General features: G+C 33.8%; 2 long non-coding RNA genes across 2 annotated transcripts in view; one reads left to right on the top strand and one right to left on the bottom strand.

The window, feature by feature from the left end:
• The window catches only part of LOC148606701 (uncharacterized), a 59,189-nt gene that overhangs the window by 21,981 nt on the left and 19,172 nt on the right, over positions 1–18,036 (top strand). The window lies entirely within an intron of this gene.
• On the bottom strand, positions 14,175–16,118 carry LOC148606705 (uncharacterized). The gene is made up of 3 exons (XR_015915550.1): positions 16,059–16,118; positions 14,505–14,576; positions 14,175–14,214 (listed from the first exon to the last, which is right to left on the bottom strand). It is a non-coding gene; the product is annotated as an uncharacterized LOC148606705 (long non-coding RNA).

Genomic DNA, 18,036 nt, shown 5'->3' on the forward strand with positions numbered 1-18,036 from the left:
CTAGTCCTTTCTGTTCGATTTCAATTTCAGGTAACAATAACGGTACTAGGTTAGAATAACTAAATAATATGTTATTGTTACCTGTTTCAGGTCCGTGTCCGGTAACCGTTCTCGAAATAGTCTCTCAGGTAACAATAAGAATTTTTTTATTGTTACTTTTCCAGGTAAATCCAGGTAACTGTAGCCACTACCAATAGAAAAAAGGAGAGGATATGGAGTGAATGTACATGTGACAGCAAGGCACATAAAATACAAGTTAAACTCCAATTATCAAGGAACAGGGCCTTTATTCCTGTTCTGCATCTTGATGTTGTCTGAGGGCCTTCAACAATGAACGAAATCTTCACACCCTCAAACAAGACCAAGATGGCCCCTAGCATACACATGAGCCGAATTCTTGATAAACATCAAAATCACTTCTTGCTCCAAAATGGGCGATGCTTTGGCAAAACCAGCTGATATAGTGTTTGGTTTGTTGTTAGTAGGTACCATACCATAGTAGTATGGTACTGTAAGGTTAAAGTTTTGGTTAATGTCCATATCTCAGCAACTACATGTACAAGTTGTATAGGGTTCATATTAGGTCAGTGGATATATCTATGGTAGTAACCAACATCAATACCAAAAATAGGTCACCTTGACCTACATTTTCTGTATGAATGACTTAGATTAAAGTTTATATTGAAAATAATGTTAATGGGCGAGGGGATTCGCTTTCGTGTGCGATTGCTCCATTTCTTTATTTTTTCTCCCATTGGGTCAATGGTCAGTTTTCGTAATAGTTTTCTTAGAGACTATTAATCGTCGGATTCTGAAATTTTGTATACAGCTTCAAGTGGTGGTCCCGATATGGCGGGATTTATTTCCTAGTCTGTCGGACATCTGTGCATGTATCTTAAACCTATGTCAAAACTTTATTGTAGCTTTACAAACGACGTACATGTATCATTAACCTCTGTCAACGCTTTATTGCAGCTTCACAAACGATGTATATGTAACATGTACGAAAAAAGCGTTATTTGGGTTTCACAAACGATTTAAATGAACGAATTTATTTTAGGTTCACGATGCACATGTATCATGCGCCTCCGTCAAAGCTTTATTTTAGCTTTTCAAATGATTTTCATGTATAGTAACGTTCATTTACACAGTCATGTTCCCTAAACATCATTGCCGTACACGTGCTCGTTGTCAATTGTCAGTCTGTCAATATTCTAACATCGTGTGTCCTCGGTGTGAAAATGTCCTCATTTTTGCGTGTGTATCAGATACCCTCAACTTCAAGCAACACTGGAACTTGGAACCTCCGTCAAAGCTTTATTTAAGTTTTACAAATGATGTACATGTATCATATAATATAGGCAATGGATAGGATTGCACAGATTCATACATCCATCAAAGCTATTCGTTCAAGCCCAAACGATGTTCATGTCAAATCTTTATTTTAGCTTCACAACCGATGTACATGCATAAAAAACCTCCGTCAAAGCTTTATTTTAGCTTCAGCTTCACAACCGATGTACATGTAGCATAAACCTCTGTCAAAGCTTTTTTTAGCTTCGCAAATGATTTTCATGTATAGTATACCTACGTCAAGCTTTATGTTAGCTTCACAACCGATGTACATGTAACATGTACCAAAAAAGCGTTATTCGGGTTTCACAAACGATTTAAACGAACGAATTTATTTTAGCTTTACGATGCACGTGTATCTTGCGCATCCGGAAATGGTTCTTATATTTTTTAAGGAATGTTAGGCATACATAACACTTGTTCGGAGTTCTTCATTGTGGTTTACCTCATAGTAACGTTCATTTACACAGTCATGTTCCCTTAACATCATTGCCGTACATGTGCTCGTTGTAAAATTGTCGCAATTGTCAGTCTGTCAATATTCTAACATCGCGTGTCCTCGGTGTGAAAATGTCCTCATTTTTGCGTGTGTATCAGATACCCTCAACTTCAAGCAACACTGGAACTTGGAACCTCCGTCAAAGCTTTATCTAAGTTTTACAAAACGATGTACATGTATCATATAATATAGGCAATGGATATGATTGCACAGATATATACATCCATCAAAGCTTTATTTTAGCTATTCGTCCAAGCCCAAACGATGTTCATGTATATTAACTTCCGTCAAAGCTTTATTTTAGCTTCACAACCGATTTACATGTATCATAAACCTCCGTCAAATCTTTATTTTAGCTTCACAACCGATTTACATGTATCATATAATATAGGCAATGGATAGGATTGCACAGATTCATACATCCATCAAAGCTATTCGTTCAAGCCCAAACGATGTTCATGTCAAATCTTTATTTTAGCTTCACAACCGATGTACATGCATAAAAAACCTCCGTCAAAGCTTTATTTTAGCTTCGCAAATGATGTTCATGCATAGTATACCTATGTCAAGCTTTATTTTAGCTTCACGACCGATGTACTTGTATTATAAACCTCCGTCAAAGCTTCATTTTAGCTTCGCAACCGATGTACATGTATCAAAAACCTCTGTCAAAGCTTTATTTTAGTTCCCCAAACGATGTACATGTATCATAAACCTCCGTCAAATCTTTATTTTAGCCTTACAACCGTTGTACATGTAAATGTATAATAAACCTCCATCAAAACTTTATCTAAGCTTCGGAAATGATTTTCATGTACATAGTATACCTACGTCAAGCTTTATTTTAGCTTCACTATCATAAATCTCCGACAAAACTTTATTGTAGCTTCGCAAATGATTTTCATGTATAGTATACATGTACCTACGTCAAGCTTTATTTTAGCTTCACTATCATAAATTTCCGACAAAACTTTATTTTAGCTTTGCAAATGATTTTCATGTATAGTTTCCCTACGTCAAGCTGTATTTTAGCTTCACAACCGATATACATATATCATAAACAACCGTCAAAGTTTTATTTTAGCTTCACAAACGATTTACATGTAACATGTACCAAAAAAGCGTTATTTGGGTTTCACAAACGTTTAAAACGAACAAATTTATTTTAAATGCACGATGCACATGTATCATGCGCTTCCAGGAAAGGTTCCTATGCTTTTTTAGGAATGTTAGGCATACATAACACATGTTCTGAGTTATTCATTGTGGTTTACCTTATAGTAACGTTCATTTTACACAGTCATGTTCCCTAAACATCATTGCTGTACATGTGCTCGTTGTAAAAATGTCGCAATTGTCAGTGCGTCAATATTCTAACATCGCGTGTCCTCGGTGTGAAAATGTCCTCATTTTTGCGTGTGTATCAGATACCCTCAACTTCAAGCAACGCTGGAACTTGGAACCTCCGTCAAAGCTTTATCTAAGTTTTACAAACGATGTACATGTATAATAAACCTGTGTCAAAGTTTTATTTTAGTTCCCCAACATGGATAATAAGGCTCCGTCAAAGCTTTATATTAGCTGCACAAACGATGTACATTTAACATATACATCCATCAAAGCGTTACTTTAATCAAACGATGTACATGTATCATAAACCTCTGTCAAAGCTTTACTTTAGTTCCACAAACGATGTAAATGTTTCATAACCCTCCGTTAAAGCTTTATCTTAGCTTCTCAAGCGATGTGCATGTATCATAAATCTCCGTCAAAACAACGTACATGTATCATAAACCTCCGTCATAGCTTAATTCTAGCTTCACAAAGCTTTACTTTAGTTCCATGAACGATGTACAGAAAAAACTCGGCTATAACGAATTTCAGGGGAACAAGGAAAACAATTCGTTGTTTCATGTTTCATGTACCTCCGTCATAGCTTTATTATAGCTTCACAAACGATGTACATGTAAATAAAATAAATTAATAGGTAGGAATTTCTCTGAAGTCACTATTAACTCCATGTTAAAATGGCGGTAAAAGTCAAAAGCTCAACACATGATTGAAATTAAAACAGGAGTTACAATGTATAGTGGGAAGCAGTGATTTTCTCCCCTCTCCCTTCCATTTTCTCCTTTCTCCCTCCCCATTTCTCCTTTCTCCCTCCATTATCTCCACTCTCCCTCCCCTCTCTCCATTAGAATTAGAATTATTTTATTTGCTCAAGGATGAGACACAAGTTTTGATAACATATACAATAGAATAGATATTACAATTAAAGGTCACAATAATCCTAACTTATGGAGTCTTCTCCTTTTGTATTTGTAAATTTCCGACAAGTTAAATTAAACAGAGAGCATACATAATTCAAGTCAACACTTCAATATACATAAAATATGTAGGAAAATACATGTAACAGGAAAAAGGGGGAGGAAAACATCGAATGATAGGTTGGTTTGGCGATCACACGTGAACATCAATGGGACAGGCGTGCAGCCCAACATGATCCAATAATATACTTAAACTCAAAGGAATCGTTTAGATGATTGAATAAATTTATAGACCTCCTTGAAGACGTCACAATTTTGTTGATATGTGAGATTTTGATTACCATCAGTAAATAATTTAACATTTAGGGGAACTCTGAAGACTGATAATATACCAAGTAAAGAAGTTATAATTTCTGAATAGTTTTCACAATCAAAGGAAAAGTGTTTTACATCTTCAACCGGTGCATCACAAGAACATTTAGGGTTGTTTTAAAGAGATCAAAGTTTAGGAAGGAAGCTCCACATCTAAGTTGAGTTAGAATAGTATTATATTTTCTTGGACCGAATTCGTATAACTTAGGAACGGAGACTCTGTCATCTTCATCTCGATTTTCCCGTTTAAACTTAGAAATCTCAGCGACATTCCGAACAGGTTCAAAAGTCAAAAAGTCAAAAAGTCGTAGTTCATCTAGTTCCATTCTTTGACTGTCGATGGGGAAAAGAATTACCTGTGAGAGAGTCAAAAAGGGTACAGTTAGGTCATATCCATTTCTAAGTGGACAAGTCGTGGTACTTTGGATGGAGGGTGGAAGAAGGTCGCATAGATATTCTGGAGCTTCATGTTTATTTATATTAAAAAACAATTGTAGCTTTCTCCATTTCCGTCTAGTTTCTAAAGTTTCCGATTCGGTTTCACGATAAAGATAGTTTACCGGAGTAAATATTGGTAACCCAGTGACAATAATTCAAGCTGGATCTTCTCAAGTCTCTGAGTGTCTCCAAGATTGCAATTGTCCCAATTTTTACATGCGTATTCGAGAAGTGGACGAATATATACAATATAGATCTTATGTAGATTTTGTCTACTCATAATAAATTTAAACTTTCGTAGTATACCAAGTTGCTTATGTGCACTATTTTCAATTTTGTCAATATGCTCATCCCACTTTGCATCGTGGGAAAATGTCCTCCTATTAAGTGTATTCAAAATCATTAGGGATTATTAGGTTTGAAAATACCATGATTTCAGTTTTATCCGGGTTAAATGACATTAGCCATTTCTTAGATCAAGAATTTAATTCGCTTAAGTCGTAGTTAACTACTTTTTCGAGTTCACTCTTATCGCTACTGGAATATCCAAGTGAAGTATCGTCAGTTAAAAGTCTAGTTAGCGACAACAAGGTTTCTCCAATGTCGTTAATATATATAAGGAACATCAAGGGGCCAAGAACAGAGCCTCTCTCCATTCTTCCCCTTCTCTCCTTTATCCCCCCTCTCTCAACTCTCTTCCCCTCTATTCATTCTCCTCCCCCTCTCTGCATTTTCCTCCCCCTCTCTGCATTTTCCCTCCCCTTCTCTCCTTTATCCCCCTCTCTCCACTCTCCCTCCCCTATCTCCGTTCTCCATGTCTCCCTCTACCCTGTCCACCCTGATTAAAAGTGTAACTTGTGCGTGCTGATGAGAACACATACAAATCGATAAACCATGTCAATGTGAAGTATGTGGCAAAACATTTAGTCGGACAGACGATCTACAAATACATGAGAACACATACTGGTATCAAACCTTATACATGTTCAGTATGCGAACAGGATTTCAGACAACGAGTCCATGAGAACGTACTCTGATTAAAAGTCTTACATGTGTGACCAATGTGGACAAAAAAACAAACAATTTAACCATTGGGATCGCCACATGAGAATACATACTGGTGAGAATCCGTATACTTGTCAAAAGTGTGGCATGGTCATACATCGGGGAAAACCTTATTCGTGCAATACATGTGGAAAACTGAGACACATGAAAACACATGATTTGAATAAATAAATTACTTTAGTATCTTGGTTTATTTAATATTCGTCCATAGTCCATGTGATGATAAGTGCAGGTTCCGATTGATTGATTGATCATATAATGATGGATGGATGGATGAATGGATGGAGGAAGTATGATAATGATGATGTTGGGTGCACAAGTTATACAAAAATATAGCTAAGCATAATGTCAAACCCAGGATTTCATTGTAAAAAAGAATGTTAAATGACTCAAAATCCTTGAAAATCATGTACCTATATTCTCCCATTTCCATTCTTTTTATTTCACGTGCCTGTACCTTAACCCAAACTATACCCCAACTCTTTAATACTCATACCGTAAACGTATTGATAAATTCCCCATTTCAATTATTTCCCTTTCATGTACACAATACATCTACTCTAATCCTGACCCTGCCCATTAACCCTAACTTTAACCACAACTCTTTACCTAACCCTTTAACTTTTACCCACACTAACCCCTTCTTAAACCTTTAATTTTTACTCTAACACTTATTTAACTCTATAAATTTTATGTTTACCCTAACTCTAATTACTATTATACAATTATTGACTCTTATATGGGTTACTACGGGGATTTAACAACTTAACAAAAGTAATATTAACCGAGCCGAAGTCGAGGTTAATATTTCTTTTTGAGGGTTGATAAATCCCAGCAGCAACCTATTTAAGAGTCAATGATTGTTTTATTATATGGTTTTTCCCTTCAAAATGGCAAAGAAATAATAAATAATAATCAAAGAACATGGATTTTAATAGGCAAGTCTGGCCAGATTCATTTTCTAAGATTGAAATTGATTGTAATGTTTGAACATTTGTTAAATGCTGACTTGGGAAATTAAAATGTCCAGTTCTAGATGAAGGTACCGGTAAGTTCATATTGTATTAACAGTTCTTAAAATGTCATAAAATTTGAATGGTTGTTGTATGTTAAGAATGATTTGGTGTTTTTGATCTATTTTTATCCAAACCGGGTTGACATTACAGTCCATGTTAGTGACGTTACCGCCGAGGTGATTTTTGATTGGCTGTTTTATTTTAAGAATGATTTGGATTTTTTTGTTCCATTTTTATGCAAACCGGTTTGACAAATAAATTACAGTCCACGTTATCTGCAAGGCGATTTTTAGGTAGACATTGGACATACTCAATACTTTTCAAGGTAATTACAGCCAATCAGAGCAAAAAAAAAAATACAATCATATAATAAATTAATTTTACCCTACATTAACTTGTATTTAATTATTTTATTAACTTGTTACTTCTCTTAACAATTTAATCCCAAAATGTCCATCAAACACCTCCAATAGGTATGCTTTATATAATTTTTATGTAACCTCTCGCAATACTGCTGTATTACCATTATATATGAGACAAACACCTAGCAAGACACTATCTATGAATCAAACATCTTGCAGGCAGGTAGATCGCCGTTTGAAGTTATCCCCTTTTTTAAACGAATTTTCTGTTTTCTTCATCTGCAACTACAATTGTACCTGACAATAAAGGACGCCATCATTTGCATTCTCCTAGTTTCGTTTAAAAGTATTTAAATACAAAATACACACGACCATATTTATTGCAGATGACGCTCTTTTTTTTTTTGTCACAAGATATTCTGGACCCCCTGTACCACAAATTACTTAAAACTGAAACCTGTATGTTGTATCGCTATTGATAACTTAAATTGTATTTATTATATCTTTTTTTCTGTTTTTTTTTCATCTGCAACTACATTAACTAATCTTTCCCTAAACTCATCAACATTGAGATAAGTTTAAGCATATTTGCAATGGAAGAGTATTTATCTGTTTGAAAAAATAGACTTTTTTATCATTCATGTCTTTATTTTATTCTTATAAATAAATCTTATATTTATACTAATTATGAATAAATATTTTTTTCAATTTCAAATATTTCGAATAACAGATAGAACTTTGTAAAAAAGGAGATGTGGTATGATCGCCAATGAGACAACTTCCCACTAAAGAAAGAACAAACAGTAAACAGCTACAGGTTACTGCATGGCCTTCAACAATGAGCGAAACCCATACCGTACAGTAAGATATAAAAGGCCCCGAGATAACAAAATGTGAAACAATTCAAAAGTGAAAACCAACGCCTAATTTAAGTCAATAACAATGAACGAAAAACATTTATGACAAATGGCAACCAACGACAACCGCTGGACTACAGGTTCTTGGCTTGGGACAGGCACATAAGGTATATGGCGGGGTTAAACATGTTTGTGAGCGCTCAACCCTCCCCTAACCTGGGACAGTGGTACAACAGTACAACATTAGAACAAACAATAACACTGAATTGAAAAGGGGCTTAAATCATTAGATCGGTACTGAATACAAAACATGGAATAACAAAACAGAGAAGAGTTCCCTTACTTTTGTGGAAAAAAAAGCAACATCTGTAGTGATAATGTAGTCTTTTTCTTGTTTTGTTTGTAAGATAGTCGGACAAACATAAAATGTTGCGCTGTATCAATGATGACCAAAACTTGCGCTGAATCGATGAGTGGGTAGTGAAGCCATAATACACTGAAATGAGTATGTGTCCAACGGAGCCAATTTGATCGTGGTTGTCACATGTGCTCAGTGTGAAAAAGTCTCCTTTTGACCATGTGTGCTAATGTCCTCAGTGTGAAAAAGTCCCCATTTGACCATGTGTGTCAATGACCTCAGTGTGAAAAAGTCCCCATTTGATCATGTGTGCTAATGTCCTCAATGTGAAAAATAATGTCCCATTGTCATACTGTTTATCATGTAGATTCAAGTATAACTATGTTGATTCCGACGTGCCAATCAATTGTCATATAACCTATAAAAGCCACTTACAAAATTTTAATTATTCAGTGGCCTTAGATATGTGAGTACCCAATTACATACCAAAAATCGTGTGTCCCCACTTTCATACTATTGCACGTATGTGTGTGTGTGTGTGCTATTTATGTCATCTTAAGGTTTGTCATTGTGTGTTTTTTTCTTTTCATTTTGCTGTCTACTTTATGTTTGTGTACCGTCTTTGTCGTCTGTTTTTAAGATGCATCCATGTGATTGGATTCTTATGACCCTCATCTTTAAATTGTTTTTCTGTCTTGTTACTTTTGATGTTATGTTTTTTTCATAATTTGTTATTACTTTGCATGAGGCAAGGGTTCTACCAATGCTTTCTATGCATCCAGAAGACGGCATTTCTATATAATCCTAAGTAATTCTACAATTCGCAAAATTCATACCGTAAGTTGTAGGTTTCAATGAACTCATGATAAAATATTAACATGATATAACCATACCTAATGATGTCATTTTAGTTTTTGCTGGTAAGTCATCTTTTGTTGCGGCATTAGCGATTATAGAATACGATGTCAGTATTAAAGTGGCACTGGTTACCTCACCTTGAGGAAAATAACAGGGGTACACAGTGAGCTAATTCAAAATTAAGTAGTCATCTTGACATCGAACTGTCGTCTTAAACGGGTCGTCTCAACTCGCAAATGGCCATTTTGCGGAAGACCAGGAATATCGTACGATAAGGATGACACAACACTGAACTTTTGGTTCCAATGAAAAGTTTATATTATACGAAAGTTGTTTTAATCGCCAACTGAAGGCTCAGAAAATGATTTTAGTGTTCCAAAACAAAGCCACTTATTTTTAGGTTAAAATAAAGAGTTATCTCCCTTTTTTAACGAATTCCAATGCTTCAAATGTAACTTATTTCTCGTTTATTGTTGCATTCAACATTCAACTTTGAGAAAGTACGCATTTGTGATATGAAATGGATGAACATTTGTTTCAAAAACAAATTTTGTTTTGTGCCACCCACTATGTTTTAGACACCCGTTTAAGTGAATAAAAGTGTACTGTATAAGTATCAATAGATATGCAACAATGGCCTTCACCCTTAACTCCTTTTTAAGTAACAGTCCATATAGAATTCAGACGCTGGCCATGGAAGAGGGGATTCATGTTATATAACTGGTTATCTCTACCTAATATAAGAAAAAAAAGCTGAACTTGGTTGATTTTGAATGACATGCATGAATAGATTATTGTTTGGGTTTTTTTTTATGATGACTGCTACTTATCAGGAGGATATTTCATAATCATAATTTTGTTTAATTTTGAGTAATTTTACCATGTATAAGTTCAATGGCTTTACCCAAAGAAATAATACACAGAAGATATGCATAAGCATGATTTGTGATGAAGTGTTATTCCTTGTTTGGTATCAAGTTCTTGGCTGAGTGGTTTATAAATGCAGACCGTAATACCGAAATGCCAAACTATAGATATTGCAAATTTCGGTATGCCAACACTTCTGAGGTTTGAAGTTAAAAAACGAATTGAATTTATGAAGTAATCAAATTACTGAAGAAGAATTAATACAAATTCAGCTTTCTGTGGTCTTTTGTGTAAATCTGAATTCGTGTTTCACATTAATCAGTACAGCTCTTTAGTAATGAATACTCTAGGATTAAACACTGTTCACATAAACCAGACATGTTACAGATAGTTAAAGTAGAAAAAGTAGAACACAAACCTGTGGCTGCTCTAGTTGATCCAGTGTCAGGTAAAACACCACGGGTGGTGGTCAGAAAATTATCTGACATACCAGGTACAAGTGTGTCAGGGTTTGTAGAAGTAGTTTCTAACAGCTTACTTGTTGTAGTAACTTATTATACAAATAATTATCAATTTTAGTTCATATCATAAATAGTGTAATAACATCGCATGTGTATAATTTGATAATGTTACAGTAATTTAGCCTGGAATTACAGAGGTAAACTTGAAATCTATGTTCCATGTGTTTGAAAGCATATGGGAACATGTGTAGGACTGACACAAGTAAATTACACATATGAAACACATGGAAACATGTTTTCCTAAATTATATGAAAACTGTTCTCTTTTCAAATATAAAGTCGAAAGGAAACATTTAATAATGATGTTTTATACTTATATACAAAACATCAATTTTAGTGTTGTCTATATCTTTTAGCACTTTGTGTCTACTCAACATTGGATATCAAAATCTGTATCAATTGCCGCATCAATCTGGGACTCCTTTTTTAATCCAAAAGGCCACCAGCCCGAAATGTGATATATGTGGGGTTTTGGATACAGATTTGGGGATTTCATCTACATTATATTATATTTGTCAAGTGTGGTACGCATAGTATACACAAATTATATTTTTTCCGATTATATTGCACTTTTTCCCGTCGATATAATATGCATATCTGGGAATTCTTGTTCTTAAAAATATGGTTGTAACTGAAGCCACAAAAAATGTGTTTTTTTTTTTTTTTTTTTTTTTTGTGTTTAGTAAGCTTAAATCTTATTGCAACCAGTTTTTATATTATCTTTGCTTATTTAAGTTTATATATCCTTCTGCTTTTTATCATTTAGTTACCAACTTCTTGCGCTTAAAGAATATATTACAATATCATTTTCTATTGACGGAAAATTTAAACTTACCTGGACAATCCTTGGTAATGTCTGTTTTAAGTTTTGCTATATCTTCATTACTAGTTTCACATTTTGCAAAGACATTCACAGTAAATTTGTTTATTAGTCTTGTTATTGTGTTAAATACGTGTTCTATGCCGCACTCACAATTAAAGGGGTTCTTGTCTAAATTTCTAAAATATCAATGATAAAAACATTTCATTTCAACTTGAAGAGTTACACTCTAGCTAAACAATGGGTTACGTAAAAATTATATACTACTTGTCATAAATTAAATTCATAAAAGTAACAAATAAACGGACTTTGTAGTTCATAAGAGCTTTGTTATTATATAGACAATAATAGTAAACTGACTTAAACTTGACCGCGTCGAAATACGCAGCTGTGCCGAGCATTTTCACTTGTTCGAGCCAAATAAATACTTTGTATATCAAAGATTTTGTCAAGTCAGTACACTGAACATGAAGTTTTAAGCAAGACAAAATAACAGTTTTTATTCAAAGCGGGTGGCACCGTGGCAACTTCAAAACAAAGTAACATCACAACATAAAGTAATATTTAGTCAGTGACCGTACATCACTTGTAAATAAACGGTCAATGTATTTTGTATTCAAATAGAATTGTTGCAATATGAACATAACTACCCCTTCCATGATTTTGGTCTACATAAAACTTCTCTTTTTCCATTTTCCATTACCCCATTCCAATCTTCCATTACCCCATTCCAATTTTCCATTACCCCATTCCAATCTTCCATTACTATCTTTTCCATGTCCTACAGACCCTTATTCTCCATAACAAAAACACTTCATTTCTTTTTCTCATTGCCATTTGCGAAAACGTTTAAATGATATACAATTTCAAAATATACCGTCTATATGAAATATCAAACGCGTATATTGAAACCTTATATATATATATAGAAAGGTCTGAAAAATTCCCAACGATGTTAGAACTGTCAAATTTGCGATGCAGATTTGACAGTTCTAACATCGTTTGGAATTTTTCAGACCGTCCTATACGTTTACATATCTTCCCTGTATCATTTGATCCGATGGAGCAGTATAGCGAATAGAGTGGTCACATTATGAGACGTTATATATACCATAGTAAAAGCTAATGAAATAATGGTTGTTCTCAAGAAACATGTATATAAGCATAATATGACATGTTTGTTTATGTTAGTGTGTTTTTTGTTTGTTTGTCTGTGTGTGTTATATGTATTACGCTTTTTTGGTGGTCTTTTGTTTGTTTGTTTAATCCAGCTAAATAAAACCTACTTCACTGCAGACTTTTTGATAAATAGGGCATTAAAACATATACATACTTAGTGTTTTTGATATCTGTGTATGACATTGTTCCTTATCTGTCCGGTAAACAAGAAGTATAATTTATTTTTTTTGTACATGTATATAAGTTTTTGAAAAATTAATCAGAGGAACCAAGAGAACATATTCCAAGGATGAAGACTAGAAACACGAAATAGGCACACACAACAAGACAATGAAATTACAAAAAAAAAACAGCACGTACAAAGAAAAATAAATTAACGTGCAACCCAGAGTCCACTACAATATCGGAGCTTGGATGAGGTGCATCGGTAGGGTAAGCGTACTTTTATTTTCAAGAAAACCAACCGAGTCGCTCTTAAAATCTCAAGTCCAAAATGGACGAAAGCGAAATGGAAATTATGACAATATTAACAAATCGGTTCTCATGGCGCAGATGGATGCATCGTTACAAGGAATAAAGAGTCCGCGTAGTTTTGGCAAGCTCTGGCATAAGATATGAATTGTAATATGAAAACTTCATACAAATGTGCTGTAGATAAAAAAGAATGGTATGAAAGAAAAAACGGAAAATCATGTATCATGTCGTATCATTTGGTTTTGCTAAGTTTGCTTTAAATTCTTGCGTTTTTCTGAATGTGTTTTAAAAAATACGATTTTGCATGGATGCCACATCATTTTTCTCATTATTGTCTTGTTGGTCTCAAATATATTCAATATATCTAGAAACGACCAAAATTTATTTTATCCGCAAGCATCTATAACGTAGATATGTTTTGAAATTTCATAAAGGGAAAAGTACAAGAATATTTTCCGGCCAATTTACCATAGTGAATTTACTTTTTACATTTTTCTTTGTTAGTTTGTATGTATTTTTTTTTTTTTTTTTTTTAGTTTATTTTATGTTCTCTGTTGTGTGTGTCTGTTTGCCGTGTCTACATACTTTTGGTTTCCGCTAGAATCGTGGTTTCCTTAATTTCTTCTCCAACTAAATTTACCTATCAATATCTTAAAAAGGTATACTTTTCAAACACTTGATGGTTAGTTCTGGAGGTTATGGAGTAAAAAAACCTGGAAAATACCATATATATGTACGTCTGTTTTTGTTTTTGTTTTGCTTTTTCTGTCTATACCTTATACATATTTTGCCTGATTCTTAGACAGAAAAGTACTAAATTATGATCTACCTACAGCGTAATTAACGTGTTGGCGTTAAACAGAAATATGTCGGCAGGTAAAGATGTTATTTTGTTATCGTTTAGCATCCTGAAAAAGTTAAAATTATTAAAATAACAAGGGTAATATAAACAATAATCAAATCTGTAAGACTTAAATTTACTCTGATGATAATAATAATAATATTTAAAATATGATATGAAAATGTAAAAAAAAAGATGATTTATAAATAAAATAATTAAAAGTCACGAGTCTGCAATAGTTTTAACATTCACAAAAGCAACGAAGTGCAGAGAATTGGAAATGATCATACTGTATGGACAGTAGCTACGATGGATATTTTCGTACTGTCTAAACCGATTCATATCACCTTTACTCACAGTGTTTTTAGCGAGTTTAGTCGATCGAAAACCCCACCTTCTAAGGTATGTATACCACAACTAGTGAAGGATCTGCAATGTTACAAAGTATTAAAAAACATTATTAACTCCAATTCTGATGTTTATTTATGATTTTGTGCCATGTCAGTTTCCGTTAATATTATATTTAATGTAAAACAGCAAATAAAGAATAATATATCTATGTATATGCATGCAGGTTGATATCATGTCGGAAAAACACAACTTTGATAACTTCTAAATTATTCATACAAACAACAACATAAAGAAATACTTCCTGTCATTTCATGACTTATTTAAAGCTCATGTGCTTAGTGTTGGTTATTTTCATTTTTAGACGTGACATTCGGAATACTGGTGTATAGCTAACAGTATCTAAACTCTATCCTTTATCGGTATACACACTGGGGTCATTCCATAGAATATCAAGGAGTGGGAATACCGAGAGTTTTATTCGATCACTTTTACAACTAACACTGCTGGTACAGTAATGATTGAATGACCATGCACAGTCAAAATATAACTGAGGAAAACAAGTAATGTCTACTTAAACGCTTATTTTGTTTCACTTAGTAATATTTTGACCATATCAACACTTAAAATGACCATCAAAACACAGTTTGCCAAACACATATAGGCATTGTAGTAGACAGTCTTTAAACATCAAAACAAATGTAGTATTGAGTTGGACACAAAATGTCTATTACAACGATTTTGTGCATTAAGGGGGACACATTTTGTCCATCTCAACTCAAAGGCGTTGACATATGTATTTTTTACTAACTCAACCAAACGAGTGTTGACATAAGCACAAAATTTCTACCTAAACAGTTTATTTTGTTTAGATTATCAAAAAATGATGATAAAATGAACATGAAATGACGATGCAATGAAAAAAGGAATGGGACACAAGGATAATCCAACAATTTTGATTGCCACTGGAAAAAGGGGGAGATGGGTAAGGTTGGGCAATTTAGCCTCCTGTGGTGGAGCCGTCGTTGCATACACAATGTATTTCTGATAGACAGATAAAGCATTGACTGAGACAATTTGTGTTTGTATTAATAAAAAAAATGACTGTGGATGGTCATATCAGTCATTATTTTGTCTAGTAGTGTAACGTCATAAAGATGGGAGTTTCTGTCTCAAATCTAACCGTCGAACAAAAATGACAAAAGAATAGAAGGATTGAAATCAATCTAATTCGGATATTTCCGTATTTTATTGTATAACCCTGAAATTAAAAATAAAGCATGAAGTACAAAAAAAAATATTTTCTTTTGCTTTTTTTAAGCCTACGAGAAAAAAAATAACTTTGTAGTTGGTCAGTTTTATCATTAACATAAATATAAGACACTTAACAGCACAGTGGCGGATCAAAAAGTTCCTCCTTTTTGTTCGAAAATGTGTTGGTTTTTTTTGCAAAATATGGATATGAACAAAAATGAACAAATTGCAGCCATGAACATTCCTTTTTTATAACTCTCTTTATCAATACTCAAGCCTGATTTTGTTATTTTATTTTGCAACACTTACAAATATTCGAGATGGTTAGACCTTGACATCGATGAAAATAAATTTAATGGTAGTTCCATTAACATGTTTTCGTCAAGTACACTGAAAAATCACCATTGTTGTAAATTAGACAAAACATCTCAAATACTGGTTTTCGTTTCTATAATTTACATCGCTTATCTTATTGATTTGCTTTTGGTTGTATTTTAATTTTTTTATGTGTTTGTTTGGTTTTTTTGTGTTTTGTTTTTATTTGTTGTTTTTTTTTCATTGCTTTGTTTTACTTTTTTTCTTTTTCTAGAATTCCTTTAGCCATTTTCTCGGCCATATGTCCACATTTGGTCTTTTAAAAGATCATCCTGATTTTTTCTAAATCTTAGGACAAATGTTTGGCTTCGGTATATACATGTGTATTACTAATGCATTAAAATATGAATATAATATAATATAAATATTTCTTTTATACAAAAACCTCTTGGACTTCATCATATTAAAACCAAACTCTATTCCTCTACTATATACCTCTCACTCTACTACACTCCGTTTACAAAAAGTCTTCACACCCCTGTTTCCGAACCTACCTCATCATTATACAGACTTGTTGCCATCATTTTGGATAATGGTTTCAACAGACTCTTAAACCAGTTTGTGTGAAGTCAAGATGAAGAAAACTATCATTCCTTCCACTACCGTTTGTCACCAAAAATATAGATGCATTTAATTTGGCTAACATCCTCCATCACAAAAACGTTACCAACAAAATTCCGCCATATTTCAAAGACAAATCCTTACCAATTATTTTATATTCCTTTACTTCACCCTTTGCATCCAAATTTTTTAATTATAAAAGGCTATCACAGAACCTCGAGATTGAGGACTTCAAGGCTAAATCACCTGACTGTTCTTGCACAAACTCTCCATTTAAATATGGTCTTTTCGGTCACGTCGTTACGCGAGATTTATCCATCATCAAAAACGAATCTCTGCGTAATATCTTTTCTAAAGGTCCCAAGTACGTGAACCACGCTCCATAAATTGGAATTATAACGTTAAAGTTCTTAAGGGTGCCATGGAGGTCTACGCAAGAAAATTGATAAAATGAGAACAAGAAGACATTGATTTTCTGTCAGAGTGGTTAAAGGCCTCGAGGTCTTTAATTTTGAAACGAATGAAAGTTTTAAGTAGGTCAATGAGTGCCAAAGCTACATCAGTTTTCAAACGACCCGATGTAGCAAAACATTGTCTACTATACATGACAAATATGTTGTCGTACCAGTAGACAAAGCCCAAAACAACATTGTTTTTGTCTGCAAAACGTTTTACATCCAATTTTTATTATCAGAGGTAAATGTAGAAAATAATGGCAGTGATAAGACCTAAACTGCTACCGCACTCTCCAAAGAATAGATTATGGAAAACCATAAATCTGTGCCATCCTCTTTTGGTCTCTCTAACTTGGACGATGATTGTGATTTACCGTCTATGTACTTGATTCTTAAACTCCACAAGAATCCATACAAACACCATTGCATTGCTGGATGTACAAAATGTACAACCAAACCTCTATACTCACAGCTGCCAAAGAGGGTCTGCAGTCCTACCATATCACATGTTACTCCCATAGTGGTATTAATTCAATGTAGATCCTAGAAAATTCGAAAAGGTTTTTGCAGACAATCAATTCGAGAATATCATCAGAACATAAGAGCATAAAAACCTATGATTTTCAACACTGTATACTTCTATTCCCTATACTCTATAGAGATTCATCATACTTTGTAAGAAATAATTCCACATCATCATCTAAATATACAGAAGAAGATGTTAACAAAATCCTGGAATTTTTAATCGACAACATATTTGTCCTCTGTGGTGGATGCGTTTTTCAACAAACGATCGGCATTCCAATGGGAACAAATTGTGCTCCTCTACTTGCTGACCTTTTCCTTCAATCGTATGAGGCTGACTATATAGCTGATCTGATCCGAAAGAAAAAATA

The sequence above is a fragment of the Perna viridis genome, chromosome 9, assembly GCF_037379345.1.
Source record: "Perna viridis isolate PV_CMFRI_1.1 ecotype Kerala chromosome 9, ASM3737934v1, whole genome shotgun sequence".
NCBI lineage: Eukaryota > Metazoa > Mollusca > Bivalvia > Mytilida > Mytilidae > Perna > Perna viridis.